Below are 19,731 nucleotides of genomic sequence, written 5' to 3'. Positions count from 1 at the left end.
CATTTAACTTACAATGTTTGATGAGTGTGTCAAATCTTTCCATGAATGGTCTCACCCACTTTCTGGCATTCTTGGTTGAAGATGAATTCAATCAACATATGGTATTGGATTAAACTTGAGATTTAGTACTTCTTTAATCTGACAATATGTGACTTCTTCGTCAGTTTGCAGCATTTTCTTTATGGCTTCCTTTACACCATAAATACTCTTCCAAGCACTCTTGTCAGACCTATGCTGCTATGGTGCTTCATGATGGGCTGTTCCACAACAAGTAGTCTTTCCATTCCTGATTGTACAACATTAATTAACTTTTATTTAAAAAATGTTTTTTTCTTTTTCATATAGTCAACATTTTCTCATGATTTTATACCATTGTGTAATTTTTTTGTTCAAATAGTGTAGACGTGTACAGGTAATTACAATTGTCAATTTGGTAGAAACATTTAATGTTTCACATAAACCAACAACATATTATATACTAAATAAATACACAGAAAGACATGGAAAATTACTATATAAATTCATGCATGTAACCCCAAAGAAAAACAAACCATCAAGCAATCACTTTCACCAATCAGGACACTATTGCACAGGCAACACACTCACACACAGACAACAATCCTACAGAAACATCTGCTTTTTCATATGACAAACACTGTTGGTAGTACTGTGGATTGACTCCATTTTCCACTATTGTTTCCCACATACAGCCAATGCACGTTTCGGTGGATGTGCATTACCCCTACCTTCATCAGGACCACTGTTAGTAGTTTGCTTTCCAAATGTGTGGACAGAGGTTTGCCGTGAAATAATGAAAAATATTTGATTGTGCATTTATGGAGGGAACTGCCCGGGGTAAACTAAGTCAACGATTAGTTCAATTATAATGAATGGCATCCTTTGGTGCAAAAGACCTTACAGGTGTTCTCATCTGTAACCCAAAAAGTGATCACCATGCTGTGCATTTTTATCTGTATTTACCCTGTAGTGCCTTCAAGGGTGCTAAAAAGTGCTGTTCCATGCCACAAGCCTGAGTGATGAAAAAGAAAGGTATGAGAAAGTGTGGAAAAGGAACAAGAGGGGAAAAGGGGTGGAAAGAGAGAAAGAGTGGAGAGTAGAAAAGAAAAAGAAAAAAAGAAGTGCGAAAGGAAACAAAAAGAAAGAAAAAGGAAAAAAGAAGATATCTATCATCTGGCACCTTATTGTACAGAGAAAGGTGTCTTCACACCGATAGGTACATGTCTGTGGCTCGTAGATTGCAGGTAATAGTGATGACACTTTTGTGAAATATAATGCGTTGCAAGACAGACGCTCCTTATTGATCTGATGTGGAATTCGCTTTATGATACACCTGTATCCAGCTCTATAAGCCAACATTAATGGAATAAGCTCTCTGAATTTCAATGTAGTTTACTTTACCAAGCGACATGTGGGTGTTCATCTAATTTTTCTTAATGTCTTACCTTCATGCTGTGCAGTAATTCTATTGCATCTAATCAAAGGAAATATCCAAGGCCAGTCTTATGAGCTTGGTCTTGCCACACTGTGACGATTTTTTAAAGCTCTTGGGGGACATAGTAAGAGATTTAATTTAATATTATTGTTGTCCCTGGGCCTATATTACATATACTTGCAGTTAGTTGTCATCGCTTACATGCCTCTTAAGATCGCTGTTTGTGTGGAGCCTCTCTCATAGGTTTCTTTGTGGCACCCAAGAATTAAAAATGCATTGCCCCAAGCTATACTTGGAAGAGTAGCTAACAACAGATAACCATTAATGGTCTCTCCCTGGAGTTAATTGGGATCTGATATTCTCAAGTGGAGCAACTCGTTTACCCCAAGGGGGAATCCTACTAAGGTGTGCAGTGGCACCATCCACAGTGGGACTTCCTGAAGAAAATTGATGTGGTGACTCCTGCAATATACGGAGTCCCTAAAACACACATTATTCTCTCCACAGATTTCTCCCTCTCTCCCCCATCGAAGAAGCAAAACGTGCACTTGTACAAACAGGCCAGACGTAACAGCGTAATCAGTGCAGCATTCAGTGTTGCACCAACATCTAAAATCTCAATTCCAATATCTAAATTCTGATTGTGGAGGTTTAATTAGTACCTTCAGAGTATTTAATAATAGGCATTACACAAACATACTTGAGATTAAAAAAAAAAACTTTGTGACATCATTGCTGAATGTTCCCCTATGCATTTACTCCTTTCTTGTATGACTTTCTCTGTTCCTCACCCTGCAATGTACCCATTGTGTGACGTATTTCAGTAGCACTGGTGTCTTTGTCCTTCAGATCCCACACTCTGTCTGCAGTGAGGAGTGCCTTCCTGGGTACAGAAGAGCTGGCATTCAAGGACAACCTGTCTGCTGCTTTCACTGTGTCCCCTGTGCTCAGGGGGAAATCTCTGTCCCTGGTGAGTTTTGTAGCCTGTAATTCTTTCAATAAAATGATTCAAACATTTATGAATTTCCTTGATATACCACATAACTTGAGAAAATGAAAGATGAATTGGGAAAAGACACATCTCTGCAAGCAATGTTCCATGCTGGTTACATGTGTAAGACATTGATGCTTACAAAAGCAATAGGATGGTTGCAAAGGTGGGGTAAAGGCTTTTCTTCACTCAGAGAAAGTATGGGGCATATTTACAAGGCGGCAATAGAAAATTATCTCCGCTTTTGCGGCCGTTTTCGGCCGAAAAGCGGCGATAATTTTATCGCCTAATTAGCAAGGTCACGCTAACGCGTGAAACCTTGCATTAGCGCCCAGATTCTCAACGCCCAGCTTTGCATCTCTAATGTGATGCAAAGTGGGCGTTCCTGACCTGATATGACAGGAGAAATGTCGCTAAGCGACATTTCTCCTATTATCAAGCCCCACGCTATGAAGCATAGCGGCAAGAAAAGTAGCGATAAGCCCTGTTATCGCTACTTTCCCAACGCCTGCTTCAGGACTGACTTAGCCATGATATCCTATGGATGGTGGATATCATGGCTAAGTTTGTGGGGCCCTATCAACAAGCTAACACCACATTTCGTGAGATTATCGCTGGGTTTCCAGCGATAATCTCACGTTAGGCAGTTAGCGCTAGGATTTTCATCGCTTTTGAGATAAGCGTTGCTAATAGCACGCTATCTCAGAGATAGCCGGCAATAATTATCATAGCGCTAAGTGCGCTTAGCGATAATTATCGCCGGTTGTTGCTGATATGCCCCCATATTTGGTAGGACACGTCCTCTGTTGATGCATTCAGTACCAAAAAGGCAGGGATTAATGTTGAATATGGAGGATTCGTTGCTAGAAGAGAAGCAAGGGGAAAACGCATTAAGTTGAAATATGGACACAAGACCTTGATTTGTGTTTGAAGGCAGATGCCATTGATAGGGATGAGAAGGGATTTTGTCAGATTCAGAGAACTGAGAAGACTTTGGGTAACATTTCCAGCACCCCCAAAATTGAATTTGTCTCCCTAATGATAAAGGAATGAATCCAGAAAGAATTGTCCGTAGTTACACAGCATAGGCTGCAACAACAAGAGTGAAAAATTTAAGACTACAACTGAAGTATGTGTTATTATGCACTGCATTTACCATGATGCATTGGGGAAACTTTTGGCAGCATTTACAGCAACCCCAATGTTGCTCTATGCTGATGAAGGAAGGAGTCCAGAAACACAAGTCTAGAGTTATACAGGACAGCCTGCGCCAACAAGGATGAACAATTACAGACTACTACTGAAGTGCTATCATGCAAGGCATTTTCCATGATGAACTGGGGACAATTGAGTGCTGGGGTGTAATGCAGTGTGCTCCCACCGACCTGCTGCTCAGCTAATGGTTTACAGAAAATACTAGATTTTTGTGTTTTCAGATCATCTTGATTTTTTTCTTGAGGATTGATCCAAAATGTGCGACCGTCAAGCCTTTTAAAATTAAAGATAAACCAATTAGTAAGGCACACATCTTTACTTAGTAGGAGTCCCCTTCAATAGATCTGGTAGTTGGCACCACCTAGTGGCTATTCAGAGACAGCAATATTCTAGGCCTATAGATGCTATGTTCTATTGTACTTCCAAACTATGATCTACAATTCTTACAGTCTTGCTTGATATTTACCCTAGTAATTGTCTTTCCATTGCAAGGAATCAGGTGAGGATCTGGGGTTATGTTGACAAGGCAAATTTGCAAAGATAGGGGAAAGGGTATAGTAGGTACCTGCTCTCCTCATCTCCTAGTTTATCTATTTTGATTTGTCGTGAAGAGCTCAGGCTGCCGCATAATGAAGATTCTATCACACTCTGCCCATTAGTGCTTTGGACCTTAATGTGGGACAGTCTTGGGACCCAGCTGGATAGATTACTAATTTCAAAATGTTACTCTCTAGATGGTGCCCTAAAGGTCCTGTGGTCCCAATGTATTAAATAAGTAAGTGCTGAACTTGGGCCTGGCCTTTTTTTAAATCCTGGCACTGTCATAAAAAAGATAACTGTTGGGTTAAATCTTTGTTCCTTGCCCTTCAATGGGCACATAGGGGGGAACCAGTCAGTGTGGTTGTATGTTCTTTTAAAAACTGTTGCTAACATTGAACACTGTCTCTATAGGGTGAAGTACACCTATCCCAGGTACGTACTGGCACATTTTAGGCTGGGACGTGGGCACCTTTTTATAAGTTTTCCTTGGGGCTGAGATTTTTTAGCACCCTGTCCATCTGATGCTGTTTCTGTCCAGTATACACTGCAGTTGGGTTGGGTTCATAAATGTTGTCTTCATACTCGTAAACACTCTTTGAAACCACTTCTTAAATCTCTGCATTTACTCAGTTGACCAGCCCTTGTTCATCTTCATATGTCAGCAAATGAAGTTACCTGTTCAGCTTTCTCAATGATCTTAGTGGTGCTATTAGATTAAAAAAAGAAACTGTCTGTATAATGATTGTGTATTCTCTGTATGTTTTTAGCTGTTTTATAATTCTATGCTACTTGTGCTTTTATATTTTTTTTGGTATGGTTTTAATTAACCAAATTAAGATAATTAAAAGGAAAGAGATGACATTACAGTGATCAATGTGTAATAGAATGAATGTGTGTACCCAAAGCTCTGCTCAGAAGCCAGTGTCCTGTGCTATTAAATGTTGGCAAGTGGCATACCAAGACCGCATAGACTTGAATCCACCTCATGAATCTTTCATCCACTGCCATTCACTCCCTGCCTCTTTCACTCACTCTTGCAGGTTCCTGCTGACACCTCCTTTCCTCATTCTTTCCCCTTTGGATGTTTTCCTCCCTCTTGCTCTCAGGAAATGTCTGCTCAGGAAAAATAAGTGCTGATCTCCAAAAATGAGTGCAGGTGGTCTCCACCGACACCTATTTTCTCAAATTAATCACTGATCACTTCACACTAGTTCAGTACAATTCACCAAAATATCACTTGTGTGGAGTCTACACTTTCCAGCTCTCAGAAATCCATCACTTGCCTGACAAGTGCCTGTTTCCTGCCCTTTATTAGTATGTTTCAGTGGTTAACCTTTAGATGACATATCAAGCAAAAATTTGCAAAACCAATAGTTCTAGCTTCTCTAGAAGTAAATATGCATAAAATGGTAACTGATGGCATGAATACATAATAAGTGAGTGAGGGCATGTATTTGTTTTTGAAAAGGTGAATGGTAGGAGTGGGAATTGAAAGGATGAATGGCTGAGTGAGTGGATGGATGCAGACAAGTTACAGAAAATCGAATAGGCTGAGACTTTTGGGAGGAAAGTGAGTAGTGCAAGAGGTAAGATTGAAGCTGGTAAGGTGAAGGTTATAAATAATGGGCCTGATCCACAAAGGTAAACTACAATGAAAGTCTAAATTTATGACTTTTGGTATTCACAAAGGGTATTCACGAGTAGTGAACTTACACTTTTATCTTAGTTAAACTTAAGTTTTGGTCTTAAACTTAACTGAGACCAAAACTGAGGCAGAAGTCTAACTTTGCCACTGGTAAATGCCCTTTGTGAATACTTAAAGTCATAAAGTTAGACTTTCGTCTCAGTTTCCTTTGTGAATCGGGCCCTATGTGTGTAATATAAGTGATATGAATTGTATGAGTGGTGATAAAGATGTGACTGTTGAAACTGCAGTGTGTCTTATGATGCACTGTGAACCATGCTCCTGTGTGGCTCTTTTACTTCACAGCCAGGCCCAGACAGCAAAAATTAATTTTTCTCTTTTTATGCATTTTCATCTCATAACTAGCAATAAAAATGATATGTGTTTCATCAGGTGCTGAGCTTTCTCATGAAAAGGACAGAGAGGACCTTTAAGAGATACAGATTACATACATTTCTCAGAGTCCGAACATGTCATGTGTGAGTCCTTGCTTACAAGTGCCGATATGAAAAGGAGCCATAATACGTCAGAAGTGCAAGCACATTTCAGGCCTAAGTATAATATGGGCAGAACATGGCATTTTCATTAAATGTAATTTAATTTGACATGAATCATGAAAGGCGGTAAAACAAGTTTGCAGGTGTTTTTTGTCCCCAAAAACAAGCAGTGTAGCAAAATATTTTAGCAATCCTTGGCAGTGCAGAATAGGGGTGTGTTGGACCTATCAGCCTTAGGGTGGTCTTCCCCAAGTTTTTGCCTTCACCCTCCTAGTTTTTTTTTTGCTGGCCTTAGGACTATCTGCAATTCACCACTGCTAACCAGTGCTTAAGTTCTTGTGCTCACTCCCAAAAACATGGTAAAATTGGCTTCCACCTGATTGGCAATTTTATTTACTTTACTTATAAGTCCCTAGTAGAGTGGTATATCATATACTTAGGCCATGTAAGTGCTACTAGTTGGCATGCAGCACTTATTGTGCCACTCACTTAAGTATCCCATTGAAACATTTCTCAAGTCTTCCATTGCAGCCTGTGTTTAAAACTGTCAATTCGATTTGGCAAAACAACCCCCTTGCCAAACCTTAAACTCACCTTTTATTACACTTGTCACACCTAACATAGGACAGAGTACATTTCAATAAAAATGTTGGACATGTACTTTTAGGTTTTACATGTCCTGGATGCGAGCAAATCCACAAATGTGTTTTTCCTAACTGTGAGACCTACTTCTCCCATAGGATAACATTGGGTTACAATATTACAGTGGATAAGTTGTAACGTTTGATTGGGAACAGATAGGAAATCATATTTGATGTCTTAGACATTTGTATTTAAACTCTATTTAATGGTAAAGTCTTATTTGAAATTACAATTTTGAAAATGCCACTTTTAGAATGTTGTTATTTTGTTGCCCTAGTTGGAGCCTGTGACCTGTTCATGGGTCACATGACTGTGTGTAGTTGACAGTTGGGGTTTAGCTATATATGGCAGATGGGCTTTGCAAATTTTCCATGGGCAGACACAAAATAGAGGGATTGGGGTTCCTCGATTGGTCATCACTAGCAGGATAGGGTAGGGCTGCTGAGCACATCCCCACTTGCAAAGCAATAGGCTGTGCCCTACCTTCACACAATTAACGTCACACTAGTCAATTCAGCCTTCAGCCAGACTGGAGCCAGGTCAGCGAGGCAGGTAATTCCAAGCACTTTAAAGAAACTTTTCCAACTTCAAAGAATGCATCAGGTATAAAAATAGAACCTTCAGACTCACTCTTCAGTACACTTCTGGACTTGTATAAGACTCAGAAGGAGAACTGTTGTGCTACTCTGTTGCAAGTGGGACAGCTCACTGTCCTGCTACTCAGTTAGTTGCGTAACGAAAGTTTAAGGGGCCCCCCTGCAATGTACACAGAGGGGTCCCCACTGCGCATTTTATCCGGAAGCCTCAGACCGTAGTTCTGTTCTGAGGGGGCCCACTGCAGCTGGGGGGCCCCCCCTCACCGCGGGGGATGCAGGGGCCTGTGTTACACTCCTGCTGCTACTTTGCTTCCCTGCTGCCCTCCTGCCTGATAGAGAATGACTGGGCCTGCATCTTGAACCCAGAGCCACCAGAGTGACTACAAAGGCTAGATGGCTGTCCTCCTGATGAGAGCTCCAACTATTTTCACTGCACCTCGACTCTGTCTGCCGTGAGTATTAACCCCCCAAGTGATGCCCCTCGGGTGCCCCTCCAGTCCTGGACTTTTGGAAGGGCGGTTAGAGGCGCCTTCCCAGCCCAATTATGGTCCCCCCAAATCTGGTGCAAAGCAACGCGAAGGGCCACAACACTTTTCATCTGCTCATTGGAACAGACGCAGCGCGACACAGTTAAACACAAGACCTCACATCGCCGTCATCAGAACTGGTGCAATGTGATACCAGACCTTGCATCGCAGCCGCAAGCCAAAGATATAAGGTACACTACTCAGCGGGTCTAACCTAATCCTTATATCTTGCTGGCACTCCATTGCGGTCAGCCTCAACTTGTGACTTTTCCCTGGTCTGGCGCAACCCGATAACGGCAGTTGGCACTTCGTGCTTTTAAGCACTACTTTTACCTTAACCTTTACAATTGCATATATCCTGTTCTACTGATTGGATTTTTGTTGTTTTGGTCTTAAATAATTTATTAAAATATATGGTATTTATCGGAATTGGTTTTGGATTTTTCTTTGGTTGTGATGTTACTTCATTGCTATTTGCAGGCAGAATAAATCCTTTCCACATTGCCTCTAAGGGAAGCCTAATTGCTTTTTTGGTCAGTTACCACAGGTTAATTAGTGACTTTATTGTTTTAATAAAATTATTTTTCCCTATGCATAAGGTTCTTGTTTTGGTTAAGCATATATTTTTGATTTAACAATATATTTCAACTTTCTCAAACTGATTAATTCAGTTAAGAGATCTGTATTCGACACTGGTATATTGATTCATTTGCCATAAATGATATGAATCAAATTTTACAATATTTTCAGTTCATTTAGGAAAAACTTTATTTTGGTCGATGTGACCATAAAAGTATATACAGCATACAATACATTTCATTAAAAAAAAGATAAAAAAGTAAAAAGGATCCTTCCATCTTACACAAAAGCATGCACATCATCTTTATATTTAATAAAACTGTCTACGGCAACACATTTCCAGATTTGTTGGCCTCATTGAAGTGCATGTATAAAATATGTGCAATTACGTGGAAAGAATTACCAAGAGGGTCAAACAAGAGGTACACTTGCTAATTGTGGCTGTAGGAATAAAATTGGTTTTGGACAATATTAAAATGCTTTAGTGAAATCATAGAGTGGTAGGTTCGGAGGGATAATCTCACAAGCCACCCTGTATACACATGTAAGGAATGATAAAAACTTAGGGGCATATTTACAAGGGCTTTATTTCCACTTTTTTGTCTTACAAAGCCCTATTTACAAGAGGATACTAACATGCATAATCGCATGTTAGCACCCTTTTTCCCAACGCCTCCCTTTGCATCTCCAATGAGATGCAAAGTGGGCGTTAGTGGGCGTACCCCGGATGGACTACCTTGCAAATATCGCTGATGTTTACAGTGCGATATTTACAAGGCAGCCCACATGATTTTAGCCGACGTTAGATTTTGACGAAAACGGCCGTTTTCTCCAAAATCTAACGTCTGCTAAGATCCTGATTTAGCCATCCCTAACATAGGGGGTGGATTATGCTGATACAACCCTGTGGGTCGTATCAGCAAGGTTATCACCGTTTTGCAGGGAACATCGCTGGAAAACCAGCGATGTTCCCTGCAAAAGGGAGATAACCTCGCTATCTCTGGAATTTTTATCGCCGTGGAGAAACGCATTGTTAATAACGCGCTACGAGGGTGATAAATTCCAGAGATAGCCTGCGATAATATTATTATCGCTAAGCACGGCCAGTGATAATTATTGCTGGCCGTTGATAATATGCCCCTGTGTAAGATACACTTTAGGACATAAAAGCTTTAAAATTTAGATAAAAGCTCTATCGGGTGGGGACAATATTATGTTATGGACTTTAAAATTGAGTTAGACCACTGCACAAGGGGACATTGTGGGGCCGATTCCGATCCTGTAAAAATGCAGTACGAATAGTCGTACGCAGCGTTTTCTCCGTACGACTCGTACCAGGTAAACTCATCTTACAACCTAGGAAGTACAATTTGTACAGAAAGCCTTTTTCTGTACGAATCGTACAAAAGACCATACAGCTAAAAAATACCAACGATTCTGATCCGGAACTGCTTGTACGCGACGTCCGCTCGTATGTAAGCAGCGTTTTCCGGCCCAGCAAGTACGATTCGTCCCGATGTCACTACGTACCACGCTTTGATTACGGGAGCGAAAAACTGCCGGGAAAGCAGAACCCTATGCCACGGAGCCCCGGTACGCGACGTACAGCCATGAACCCCATCGTACTTGTCATCCCGGTCCTCTGGGCCTACGACCTGGTGCACTGCACCCAACGCACACGCCGCAGAAGGTGAGAACAACACCCAGGGGCCAGGGTGGGGGTGAGGGGCAGGAAACATACCCCATACTCAAACCCAAACCTATAATATGGAGGCCATACATTACCACCTGGCACTGGTCACTTGGGGGGCATGTCCAGCAATCCCTGCGTACTGCAACAACGGAAGTGGATGTGTACGGTGTGTACCACATGTACCCCTATGCACCATGACAACAGTGGTACGGACCGTACCCATGCATGAATGCGTGGGTACGGTGCGTACCACACGTACCCCTATGGCACCATTACAACTCAGGTACGCACCGTACCCATGCATACATGCGTGGGTACGGTGCGTACCCCTACGGCACCATGACAACTCAGGTACGCACCGTACCCACACACGGTGCCCTAGGGGTACGCACCGTACCCACGCATGAATGCATGGGTACGGTGCGTCCCTACGGCACCATGACAACTTAGGTATGCACCGTACCCACGCATTCATGCGTGGTTACGGTGCATACCACACATACCCCGTTACGGCAGCAGTCAATTATGGATATGCCAGGAATGTGGGCCTAGAGGACTGGCCCAGCATGTTACCTTCATGTTCGGGTGTGTGCAGGTCCTGCCCAGCATTGTACAGCTCCAAGGGGGTGCGTGGGTGGGTGCATATGACTCCCAGCAGTGTCCAGACATATGAGGGGTGGGTGCAGAGGACTTCCAGCAGTGTCCAGACATATGAGGGGTGGGTGCAGAGGACTCCCAGCAGTGTCCAGACATATGAGGGGTGGGTGCAGAGGACTCCCAGCAGTGTCCAGATATATGAGGGGTGGGTGCAGAGGACTCCCAGCAGTGTCCCACTCCCAGGAGGATGGATGTCTGTCACAAAATGCATGACACACCACATGTGGGTGTGAGGACATATAACACATGCATACACACCCATGGCGGTGGCAGCACAATACACACCCTGATGTCATGCCAACAGACTGTATAGTCATGTAACTGCATACCAAACTAAGATAGCCAAAGGGAACACACACTGTCACACACATCCCAGGAGTGATAGAAATGTTCAGGTGCTGGTCCAGCCACCAAGATGTTGTCTCTCATGGAAGGAATAGGGTTCAATGCCACTAGATACAATGCCCACAATTGTGAGTCAGGTGCCCAAATACCCAGCATAACAAGTACCATTTGTGTGTTAGTCCGTGATTACACACATGCAAAGTGCTGAAAAGGGGCAATTGCTCCCTGATGCCATTCCTACATACCAAAAACACAAGTACAGTGACTGGCAAGGATGGCACTGACGATTCAGCAGGAGACATTGGTGAGCAGGCATGCCCATTGTTGAAGGGATCCGTCACCAACAAAGGAAATGTTGACACAGGTCAGCACAACTATTGTGCAACTGTTTGCAGGGACGATGTCAGGTGCCACAGAGGAATGAACACCCCTATGGCACCATTACAACTCAGGTACGCACCGTACCCACGCATACATGGGTGGGTACGGTGCGTCCCTACGACACCATGACATCTCAGGTACGCACCGTACCCACGCATTCATGCGTGGTTACGGTGCATATCACACGTACCCCGTTACGGCAGCAGTAAATTATGGATATGCCAGGAATGTGGGCCTAGAGGACTGGCTCAGCATGTTACCTTCATGTTGGGGTGTGTGTAGGTCCTGCCCAGCAGTGTACAGCTCCAAGGGGGTGCGTGGATGGGTGCATATGACTCCCAGCAGTGTCCAGACATATGAGGGGTGGGTGCAGAGGACTTCCAGCAGTGTCCAGACATATGAGGGGTGGGTGCAGAAGACTCCCAGCAGTGTCCAGATATATGCGGGGTGTGTGCAGAGGACTCCCAGCAGTGTCCCACTCCCAGGAGGATGGATGTCTTACACACACTGCATGACACACCACATGTGGGTGTGAGGACATATAACACATGCATACACACCCATGGCGGTGGCAGCACAATACACACTCTGATGTCATGCCAACAGACTGTATAGCCATGTAACTGCATACCAAACTAAGATAGCCAAAGGGAACACACACTGTCACACATATCCCAGGAGTGATAGGAATATTCAGGTGCTGGTCCAGCCACCAAGATGTTGTCTCTCATGGAAGGAATAGGGTTCAATGCCACTAGATACAATGCCCACAATTGTGAGTCAGGTGCCCAAATACCCAGCATAACAAGTACCATTTGTGTGTTAGTCCGTGATTACACACATGCAAAGTGCTGAAAAGGGGCAATTGCTCCCTGATGCCATTCCTACATACCAAAAACCCAAGTACAGTGACTGGCAAGGATGGCACTGACGATTCAGCAGGAGACATTTGTGAGCAGGCATGTCCATTGTTGAAGGGATCCGTCACCAACAAAGGAAATGTTGACACAGGTCAGCACAACTATTGTGCAACTGTTTGCAGGGACGATGTCAGGTGCCACAGAAAGGAACACTCCTTGGGACAATGTCTCCAAAGGAAATGAACACACACTACCAATGATAATTTGCACAGACATTGTGATGGCACACAGATACCATGGTCCACCTCATGACCATCATACCAAAACATATCTCAGAACCCTAACACATTACCAGAACACCAACTTCATGAGCCTCATCACCAACATCAAGTACCTGAAATGCAATAGTGTTGAAAGTAAAAGAAAAGGTTTTATTCAGCACAGAAAAATAATAAATTAATAAGACTATGTACAAAGGCCAATGGCCAGTCCATTTTTCGAGTCCAAGGGTGGACGTAGGGGACTGCGTCCACCCCTACCTTGCCTGCACAAAGAAACCTCAAGGTTTGTCGACTGGGGGCATCGTCTGTGGGAGTAACAGGCACCGCAGGGACAGGAGGGGGTTGGGTAGGTTTGGTGGGTGCAGTGCTGGACGTCTCCACCACAGGGGGTTGGGCAGCGCCAAAGGTGGATGTGAGCACCTCGCTGCACACTGCTGCCAGGGCGTCCAGAGTAACCCCTGCACCTGAAGATACCCCAGGGCCAACGGAGGGTGTGGTGGCCGAGGGATGGGGTGCAGCGCTCTTGGGGGAGGGTGTTGACATGGTGGGGAACTCAACTCCCCTGCCCGGGGACTTCCTCGCTCGCTTGCGGGGTGGTGTCACAGTGGGGGTGAGGGACAGCTCACACATGTAGGCCTCTTTGGGTGACAGTTTGGCAGGGGAGCTAAGGGAAGTGGTTTTGTGAGGACTGCAGACTCTGACTGTGGCTGCGTGTCTGTCTTTTGCCCCCAGAACCTGTGGGTGTGCCTACATCCCCCTGAGTGTGCGTGCCAGGATGTGTTCGCTGTGCCTTACTTGGGGGTGTGCTGGATGTGTCTGTTGGGGTGCATGCCCGTGATTGTCTGGGTTTGCGTTGGGCAGGCATGGGAGAGGGCATTGTGGATGGGTCCGGGATAGGGGGGGCGGAGCGTTGCAGGACAGTAACTGTTGCCGTCAGTGAAGAGTCCATGGACCGCAGAATCCTGCGTAGGTCAATCATCGTTGCTGACATGCCCTCCATGAACGACACCACCTGTGTCAGCAGTCTAGTGTGGTCAAGGAGGACATTCAGCACCGATGACTGTTCAACCTGCAACTGCCGCAGTATGTCCACAAACTCTTCACTGAGGGCAGCAGGTGTGATAGGGGCAGGGGGTGCGGTGCCTGGCACGAAGGAGACATGGTGTGACGCAGCATGGACAGGAGGGACGGGAGCAACTGGCAGGGCGGAGATGGGAATGGAGGAGGCGGGGACAGATGTTGGGATGCTGCCAGTTGGTGTTGCAGCCTCCGCCTCCTCAGGGATGTCAGCCTCGGACCCGTCTGCATCGTAGATGCTCTTGCCTCCAGACAGGTCCTCTGACTGACTCCCCTCGCCCTCTGTGCCACTGGCTCCTGCTGACACCACAGCACTGGTGGAACTGTCGCTGGGTGCCTCCTCCAGGTCCATGCTGTTGTCTCCCTCGCTTTCGGTTGATGATGCTGTGGGCAAGGAGAAGTAACCGAAATGCATCAGTCACCTGTATACATCTGACACATGAGCACAAAACAATTGGTCACAGTGCATTCCCGGCAATGCATCATGAGTAACAGCTAGATCACTCCGCACATATGTAATCCCTGTACTGCCCAGTTGGCAGACCCACTATGCCACTTGGACACCATGAAAAAAATAACACACCAGGCCACAACTTGGATGAGAAATACACTGAGAAGCTAGTGGCTGTGAACCGGTGAGCACAGCAATACAATGAAGTCATGCCACCTCTTGTTTACCCTGAAAGTAAAAGGAGTGTTGCACCCAAGGTAAACTAACACACCTCAATATTCAAGGTGTCACCACACTCAGACACCTGTAAGTACTTTGGAACACAAAACCAAAACATGTTGCTACCTTGGGAGTCACAATACTTTACACAATCGACATGTTTTGAATGTTCCAATTCGCCATCTCCTGAAAAGAACACTCATGTGCCTGGATGAAATATGTCGCACAAGGCAGTGCACACAAAAGTACATTTACCCTGTCATTGAAGAAGCTGCCACCTTTTCTAAGAAGCCACTGTTATAAATAAATGGTGTTGCAGAAAGTACATATACGTGTGCCTACGGAGGTCTTGATGTCTTGAGACTCTTTAGTTTGTATTACCAACAACATAGGAGTCTCACAAAATCAAGAACACTGTGGGAACATGTATATGGAGAATCTGCAACACCAATGAATTAAAACAGTGGCTCCATTGAAAAGGTGCCAGTGTGTTCAATGAAAGAGGAAATGCCGTTTGGTGTGCACTTGCTTTGGAGATATCTTTCATGCAGGCACATCAGTGTTCTTAACACAAATCATCAAATTACCACATTTAAAACATGAAGAACTGTTGACAAGTGCTGTGAGTGCCAAGGTACAATTTCTTAGAGTGACAACTTGAATAATGTCATTTGTCACATGGCTATCCGTCACCTGATTACACAGTTCGCTACACATATGACCTACTGCCTGTCATCTGGAGTGGCACACATGTCCACACCCAGGACAATGCATAAGCTAATAGGCCTGCAATTGGGTTGAAAAAAAGCCTAGCTGTACTGTGGGGACACCCTCATGGCAAGCCAGAATGTACCCACAGATGTCAGCACACAAAGTCACAACTGCGTAGCATCTGAACCACACACAGCTGCAAAAAATGTATGAGCAGGATACATGTTTGTCAAAAACTGACACAGGCTGCAAAGCAGGAACATTAAGCACTGGCCAACATCACGGGGGCACTGCACGGTGATTTTCTGTACAGCGAATTCTCACACACAAGTCAATGAAAAATCAGGGTTGCACATGTATGCCCCTCCCGCACACCCCCCCATACCTGAGTCAATGTGACTGATACCGATCAAGAAGTGACACCTCTTATTCAGGGTTACAATAACTGTGCATGAAAATTTGGTTCATTTACACAACAACACCTCGTGGGGCTGGCAACACATATTTATGACAAACAACCATCAAAAGATTATTGTGAAAAGCCACACAGGCACTGCCCAGTGTGAGTATGCTCAAGCAAAATGGTGTATCCCTGTCCAGTGGACACATTTAGCACACATTTGAAAAATACAAACTAGGCCAGGGAACAATGCCACAGAGGCAGACCTATGCTGAACCCACAGTGAATGTGCACAGTGTTGGATGACACACATGATTAGGAGGGCAGGCTGTCTCAGGGGACTGTAGTGGGCACACTGCTCCATGGTCCTGGAATGAGCTGACTGTACCATGTTCAACCGCCATGGCACTATGCATATCTCCCACTCATGCACATCATGTCTGAGGCCACAACATTGGTCATGCATGCTGCAAGGGTGTTCAGTTGAAACCTTACACTCCTACGTTGAGAATCATCATCAGTGACAACAAATATGGACCACCAACATAGTGAACAGGTCATGGCACAAGCAAGGTAGCAACACAAGTCACAGACCACCCTCCCACATGATATAGTAAGCTATGTGCACTGAGATTTACTGGCACCCTAGATGGACATGTGCAAATGTTATTACACGCAGACCAGGGGACACATGTCAAGGAGGGGAAGGGAAGAAAAAGAGCACTAGGTGACATTGGGGAACAGAAAATGCACTGCACATATGAACTCTGTGAGTGTATTCATGCATAATAGCACTTCCTAAAGCTGGCGACACATAACACGACAAAAAGCCATGTACCTACCCCCTCCTTGCTGCAGTCTCTCCTGTAACTGCCTATCGAGGTCAGGGAAGACCACCGCCAGGACATGTTTCATGTGGGGGGTCAGGCGTCGGCGGCCACCGTGGCGGCGAGGGTGCTCGAGCCCCAGCTGGACCCGGGCGATCCGCCGGGTCCAGCACCGGATGTCTTGCCACCTCTTGCGAACCTGTGGCAGCTGCCGACTACGCTCCCCCGCAGATCTCACGGCCCTGACGATGTTGTTCCAGATCACTCCCTTCTCGTAGGCAGTTACCTCTCAGGATGACAAAGTGACACAACATCAAAACGCCTGCTCCATGTCCCAAAGACACACATTAGAACATCTTTGAAATGTTGAACAGGGCATAGGATGCTGACATGAATAGCCTCAGTCACAACCAGAAATTGGCCTGTGTGCAAGCGCCAATGCAGTACATGGCATTGAAAGTCAACAGGTGGCATGAGGGGTGCAAAACACTCACTGATCATGCTACACACTGTGCAGCACATGCAACAGCAGGCTGATGGCCAGCATGTGCCCAGCAGACTAGACAGACACACCCAGGCACAGATCACTCGCCTATCATTGACAACAGCGGATACAACCCTCATTCTGCACATGTGCCATTTGCCAGTGGGGAGTCACAGGTGTCGTGCTAGCTCTGCAAGTCAGACACAAAGCACGGCTCACTTGTCACATCAGATGGGTAGATCTGTTGCCTCCACCATGCAGCTGTGGTGCAACACTTCACATAGACACTCACCCACATGACAAGGAACATTCACCCACATCAATGTCCATGAGGTCGTACACATCATATGGACACTCTCATCACAGGTCCACTCAACTCATACACATCTGTGGGTACAGTCACCTGTTACACCGGGGGGACCACTGAATCACCTCAGGATCACAGGAAAAAAAGCCACAAAGGATTTTCCAGGCTGAATGTGTCATGCACTATGCAGTGAAAGTCACTGTAAGCACTATGCAAGTGAGGAGTGCCCACAGGAACTAAAAAATGCTCTGCATGAGAGACATAAGCATGACCCCCCCTCCCCCGGACAAACTCTAAACAGCATTGCATGTGTGTCCCACCTGGGCACAATATTGACAGTCACACAACAGGTGCATAGGCAAAGCTAGTGGACTCAGCACTCACCTGCACCCCTGGTCTCCCATACAGGCTGGGGTACTGTGGGAGGAGGGTGTGCAGCAAGGCCTGATTCTCCTCCGGGGTGAATGGCTGGGCCCTCTCCACAGTCCGTGACATGGCTAGAGGATGCAGAGACAGCAGCAATGTTGTCGACTGGAAAGTTGTGCAGTCAATTGTCCTCTCATGGGTTTTGGCTGCCTTGTATCTGTCTTGCTGAGGGGCATTCATTTTGAGGAGTACATAGTGATTGGTCAGAATCATTTGCATTGTACGTTTACTCCAATCCCTTTAAACATACACCAGTGACAGCATTTGCATCCTTCAAATTTTGAGCATCATGTCAAGTCAACAACCACTTTGCAACATTGCATTTTGTGGCCAACTGACTTTTCCAGGACACCTGATGGACACATTTTAACTGAAAACTCTGTCTCCATGACAACCAGCATGCATTTTGGGCCTAATACTTGTCCCTTATGAGTCCCCTATGTAATTTTGAAATCCACACACAGGTACGGTGCGTTTCACACGTACCCCTACGGCACCAGCTGTACAGTGCGTTTGACACGTACGCGTACACACTAGTGCGTACACGTACATGTACTAAGGAAGTACACGTACGTGTACACACTAGTTGTACACGTACCACTAGTAGTACACGTACATGTACTACCTTAGTACATGTACGTGTACAACTAGTGCATACACGTACATGTACTACCTTAGTACACGTACACGTATGTGTACTACTAGTGCATACACATAGGTATACTAAGGTAGTACACGTATGTGTACTACTAGTGGTACGTGTACAACTAGTGCGTACACGTACGTGTATTACCTTAGTACACGTATGTCTACGCACTAGTAGTACATGTACGTGTACTAAGGTAGTACACGTGCGTGTACTACTAGTGCGTACATGTACGTGTACTACCTTAGTACACGTACGTGTACAACTAGTGTGTACACGTACGTGTACTACCTTAGTACACGTACATGTACACACTAGTTGTACACATACCAGTACTACCTTAGTACACGTACATGTACAACTAGTGAGTACACGTACGTGTACTACCTTAGTACACGTACGTGTATGCACTAGTTGTACACGTACGTGTACTAAGGTAGTACATGTACGTGTACGCACTAGTTGTACACGTACATGTACGCACTAGTTGTACACGTACAGGTACGCATTTCACACGCCTACAATGGTAATACAGGCGTACACATGCCACGAATGGAGGGATACGAGTCGCACATGGATGTCCATCAAGTACTTGTCATTGCATACTTTCATGTGCAGGCCCTAGGTGTGTTAGACAGTGATATTGCACAGGTCATCTCATCTAGTTGCACAATTGATGTGTTATGACCTGTGTACACATATCATGTGTGATGGGGCCCTATGTGGCTCACATCACCTTGACACTTGCCACATGTGTGTCTGTAGTGCAACTGTGTCATGCACAGCAGCAGTGGGTGGCACAGTCATCAACACCCGCACCTGTCTCCTGATGCCAGGGACAGGGACACTCTATCAACTGACCTGTCACGATCAGCGTGCCCCTTTGGGACTATGTCAGGTGTGTGTCATGTGTTCCCCTGAGCTTGATGTCAGTGTCTCGTCAACTGCATCTGCTGTTGGTGCATCCAACAGGGGTCTGTGTGGAGATGGGCATGGTACACATCTATGAACACCATGCCACATGTGGATTCCAACGGCTGTAGGGTCTGTGTGCATCGGACATCATATTTTTCCAGTCATACATGTGTATGTTGTCTCAATGGCTGTGTCTTTGTGTTGTCATGTGTACCCCTTCAGCGCACTGTGTTTGATATGTACATTTAACATTCCATGTGACCTGTGCGTGTGCCTTGCGGTCAGCTGTCTGGATGAGATGACATCCTTCCAAAGGCGAGGTGTGTA

General features: G+C 45.2%; 1 pseudogene; it reads left to right on the top strand.

Moving 5' to 3' along the window:
- The first annotated feature begins 2,305 nt into the window (after nucleotides 1–2,305).
- Nucleotides 2,306–19,731, top strand: part of LOC146808544 (vomeronasal type-2 receptor 26-like) — a 60,427-nt pseudogene continuing 43,001 nt past the window's right edge.

This window comes from Triturus cristatus, chromosome 8 (assembly GCF_964204655.1).
Source record: "Triturus cristatus chromosome 8, aTriCri1.1, whole genome shotgun sequence".
In the NCBI taxonomy this organism is placed as follows: Eukaryota; Metazoa; Chordata; class Amphibia; order Caudata; family Salamandridae; genus Triturus; species Triturus cristatus.
Note: the sequence above shows the minus strand (reverse complement) of the source record. Positions and strands in the feature narration are given on the sequence as shown.